At 33.6% G+C, this 5,150-nt stretch overlaps 1 protein-coding gene across 4 annotated transcripts in view; it reads left to right on the top strand.

The window, feature by feature from the left end:
* Positions 1–869: 869 nt before the first annotated feature.
* Positions 870–5,150, top strand: part of asic4a (acid-sensing (proton-gated) ion channel family member 4a) — a 157,273-nt gene continuing 152,992 nt past the window's right edge. For all 4 annotated transcript variants that reach the window (XM_036209589.1, XM_024286430.2, XM_036209590.1 and 1 more), the window contains exon 1: positions 870–1,294. The gene's annotated coding sequence lies outside the window, so the exon portion shown is untranslated. The remainder of the gene's footprint in view (positions 1,295–5,150) is intronic.

Genomic DNA, 5,150 nt, shown 5'->3' on the forward strand with positions numbered 1-5,150 from the left:
AAGCTGTGGTCTCCAGCTTTGGGGCTTTGAACGGAGCTGCATAGTAAATGTGATGCATAATTCACCATGAGGCGCATCAGCAAAATCAGTTCTGAGTTTCACTGCTCGTTCAACTCCAAATTCTCTCTGCAAAACAGCATTCAAGTCATTTAAAGACGTGAGTCATCGTACTTGAAGAAACAGAGCAGGTCAAGTTATGGGTCACATCCTGGATCCTCCTCTTAACTCTGCAGAACCACACAAAATATTTACTTCTGAACTTTCAAAATTAGTTTGACAATTTGTTTTTTGTTTGTTTGTTTTAGGTAGAACCAATTACAGCCGCCAAAAAATATGTATTAATGATAATAATTAAGAAATAAAACTAAAATAATAATTAGAAAAAAGGAAAAAAATAGAAATAATAATTATAAATTCAGAATAAATTGATTAAAAAAATGATAATAATAATAATAAATAAAAAGAAGGAAAATATAATAATAATAATTAAAAATAAGGGAATAAATTATAAATTAATAATAATTAAAAAGAAGGAAAAATAATGTAAAAACTAAAATGATAATTAAAAAAAGGAAAAAAGTAAATAAAAAAAAGAAAAAAAGCTGAAACAATAAAAAAAGAAGGAAAACATAAAAAAATATCATATATAAAAGGAGGGGAAAAATTAAGAAATTGAAAAAATAATTATACAGAAGGAAAAAATAATTTAAAAAATAAATAATAATTGACAAGAAGTGAAATAAATAAACTAAAATTATAAGTTGAAAAAGGTAAAACATAAAAAAATAATAATTAAAGTTAAAAAAATCGAATAAATTAAAATAACAATTACCAATAAGGGAAATAAATAAATTAATTAAAAAATAATTAAAATGCCAATAAAATTAAAAATGTAAAAAACAAACAAAAAAAAACATCATGGGTTCTCCAGAGTTAAACATATTTAAAAGAAGATTTTTTTACAGGATTTGTATTTTTATTTAAAAACTTGCTGTGAAGGTCGATATTTTTAACAATAGTTTTGCTATATTTAATGGTGTCTTTCTAGAAGTTTCTCTCTCTTCGTTCTACGGTGTTTTCTGAACTCCAGACAGTTGTAAGTCAATCAGGCCACAGGGGGCGCTACAGCCTGATGTTACTTCTGTGAAATGAATGTCAGCAGTTCTGCTCAGAAGAAGCAACATTGCAAACTCCTGGACTTGTCACGATGGTAAGAAGCTACAAATGTCAGTAAAAGAATCCTCTCTCAATCCCAGATGGATGCAGTTTAATGAAGAGAAGTACGACTATGAAGGTTTGTCTGTTTGTGTTACATCATAGATGTTGTGTTTCTGAAGTTAAAGTCCGTTTGTCTGTGTCATGTTGAATGAAAGTGAAATAGAAAGAAAATATTAAACTGGGATGTTCACGGTTAAAAAACATTTACTATGATTGATGACATGATTCTACAAACCAGGAAGTTTTCAGCTCCTTTTTCTGAATGGCAGCAGTCAGGCGGTCTCACTCGGGTTTTGGTGCTTTTTAAAAAATCCAAATACCAATTATCAGGAATAAAAAGGACCAATTTGCAAAGATGAAACGTGTAAATGAAACGTTAAATAATTAGAACACGTCTGACCTCAGATCTCCCAGCATCGTGCTGCATTTGGGGATTAAAGTGAGTAGATCTCAAACACAGCCGTACTGTACTTCAACACTAGGAAACACAATCAAAGAACAGGAGTTTTTATGCTGTTTGTTCAAAAATTCATTTAACATTTGTTTCCCAAAGCAAAATAAAAATATTACATCAGAAAATGGTTAATGACGTGAAGCTTTGATTGGCCATGAATCAGGTAATACAGTCAAATACACGCTGAATTTAGAGAAAGCTCTGTGATCTGAGGAGGTCGACGTCTTTTCTGTACTAAAATCTAAAAAAACCCAAATGTGGCTTCAGAGGAAGAGTGGAAACAGCCAGATGTGGAAAAGAATCAGAGTTCTGAGATGGAATCAGCAGCGACCAATAGCAGAGCTTCAGAATTTAACATCAAAAGCAAAAATATTAAAAAGTTTTATTATCTGAGCTCTGGAAATAAGGAATGGTTAATACCAGCAGCAGGAATGTGCTGCCTTAGCCTGTGAAGGCTATTTGGATCAGGAGCTTAAGCTCGACACAGAGAGCGTGGATCTGAAGTCTCTGGGATCTGCAGGCCAAGCGCCGCCACAACAGAAATCCCTGCTACAAAGAGAGGAGGTGAAAAGGCGCTTCTTTAACCAGATGCCCCACTCAGCGCAGAGAGGATTAAAATGAACTACTGCTTATCTGGCAGGACTTGACTTTAAAGCTGCAGGTTCCCTCCGAAAGACGGCGTGAAGGTCAGCCTCTCATTGGAGGCCTTTTGTGTGCTAATGAGGATGCGGAGGATTTATGTGTCACTCCTCTGTTCTCCTGCTGACTTTAATGTCGGAAAACAAAGAGTTACACGGCTATCAACGCCGCCTCCTCCAACCTGCTTGTAAAGTCAGCCTTGATTACAAAGGAAACATTTTTGAGAAAACCTTTTAGGATGAGGAGTCGTGCTGCATGTTAATGTGACATTGAGTTATGTTGTTTAGTGAGATTATAAAACAATAAAGATTCTCAGTTATGGAATATTTTAGAACTTCATTTAAACAGAAAAACTATTTTAAAAAGTGTTGCAAATGATCACCAAAGCTAACCAAATCTTTAGAGTATATCAAGAAAACATGAATGAAAATCTTCTTTGATAAGACGTTTTTTATTTGAAAAAATGTATAAGACACAATCTGAAAGAAAACAATCAAATATTGGTAGGTTGTTAAAAATAAGGTGGTGATGAATCTCTAAAAAGACTTGCATGATCTGGATAACCAGGATTTCTATAGTTATCTGGGACTACACTACTGTGATCAAGAAAATAAAAATATACCGTTTGATAGTGTGGAGCTCCTAAAGGGACATTGAACAAAAACATTTGAAAAAAATTGAAGTAACAAAACACAATGTCTGGTTTCTAACTGGTGCGCACCAGATAACAAAAATAAAAAGTAAAAAAAAAAAAAAATCTGAAAATTGAAGTAAAAAAAATAAAATTTTTCTGGTTACTATCTGGCTGGTGCGCACCAGATAGCAACTTTAATAAAAAAAAATCTAAAAATTGCAGTAAAATAAAAATCTTTTTCTAAAAAAAAAAAAAATTGCTGGTTACTATCTGATGCACACTAGAAAATAACTGATTTTTTTTAAAGATTGAAGTAAAAAAACATATTTTTCTGGTTACTATCTGGTGTGCACCAAATAGCAACACCAGATAGTAACTAAAATGAAAAAAGAAATTAAAAAAATATGAGTAAAAACAACTTTTATAAAAAATTCAATGAAAAATTATTGTCTGTTTACTAACTGGTGCGCACCAGATAGCAAATCATACTCACCAGATAGTAACTTATGCACACCATATAGTAACTAAAATAAAAAAATTCTCAAAATTGAAGTAAAAACATTTTTTTCTAAAAAGTTATGTAACAAAACCTTTTTTTGTGGTTACTATCTAGTGTGTGCCACACATAAACCCATGGTCACCAGATAGTAACTGGTGCTCACCAGATACTAAAGTAACAAAATCTAAAAATTAAAGTAAAATAAAAATCTCTTTATAAAAATTCCAGTAATAAGAAACATTTTTTTCTGGTTACTGCTGCGCACCAGATAGTAAATGAAAAAAAAATTGAAGTAAAAAGTGTTTTTTTCTTTACTTCAACTTTTTTGTTGATGTGAAAACAAATGGTATTTTCTTACCTGCTTTCTCCGAATTGCGATCAGGAGTTGTCAGAACCTTTCTTAGCAGTAAAAAGGAACTTCTGTGTAGTTTGTGTCACAACAGAGCAGATGGATCAATCAGACTGACTAGTTTTGGCAAAAACAAATGTAAATCCCTCCCAACTATGTAAAAAAAAACCTTGAATCCCAAACTCTTGAGGGCAGCACATGGATGTCATGTTTAATACTGGTTTAAATGCAAAAATAACTGGAACCAGTTCAGTTCCTGCAGGTACCACTGGGTGGCTTTTAGATTCCCAAAATCAATTCAATCATAATTAATAGATGGTTTTGAAATCCTTTGTTTAATCCATCAAAATGTTTTTCTGCTCCTCTTTTGCCCATTTGGTGGATAGTTTCTGATTTAGTGATGAAAACAAGGAAGTTCCTAAAAATGTGAAAATGACCTAAAATCAGCCAAACTGACTCAACTGGTGGTTTCACATTTCATCTTTCAGAATTACATTTTTACCCCCAAACAATCTGCAAACGATTAATGCAGCTAAAAGTTGTAAATTAGAAAAAAAAAATCTCCAGAAATTTGCACAAATACAACAATGGGACAAAATGTAACACAAACACACTTGAACCCCAAAGGAAGATGAATCAGACACAAAGCTTTGAATGTTTCTGAGGACAGGAACGGGATAAATGAAGGAAATAAACCGGAAAGCTCGTTAAGCACAGATTGGAACTGTGGAAATAGACTTCTCAGTCTAATTTCCTGTCTGACGCAACTGGACTGAGAAAAGCGAAACAGAAAAACTCTGTTCACCAGAGACACGGTGTTCATGTCTGTGAAGACGGTTAACAGTCTGGAGGTCCAATCAGAAACGAGCTTTCAAAGGAAGACTTTAGGAACCACTAATGATGATTTTAAGTGATCAGTCAGATCAGGTTAGAAAAAACTGTAATGATGAGGAAAAATACAATTTGATTGAAATAGGAAAGTTTGACACATTTTTTCATCCATCCATCCATACATCCATCCATCCATCCATCCATCCTTTATCCGTTCATCCATCCATCTATCCAACAATCTATCCATCCATCCATCCATTTATCCATCATCCGTCCATCCATCCATCATCCGTCCATCCATCCATCCATCATCCATCATCCATCCAGCAATTTATCCTTCCATCCATCCATCTATCCATCCATCCATCCATCCATCCAGCAATTTATCCTTCCATCCATCCATCCATCCATCATCCGTCCATCCTTCCATCCATCCGTCCATCCATCCATCATCTGTCCATCTATCCATCCATCCATCTATCCAACAATTTATCCTTCCATCCATCCATCCATTTATCCATCCATC

The sequence above is a fragment of the Oryzias melastigma genome, linkage group LG21 (genome assembly GCF_002922805.2).
Source record: "Oryzias melastigma strain HK-1 linkage group LG21, ASM292280v2, whole genome shotgun sequence".
NCBI classification, from domain to species: domain Eukaryota; kingdom Metazoa; phylum Chordata; class Actinopteri; order Beloniformes; family Adrianichthyidae; genus Oryzias; species Oryzias melastigma.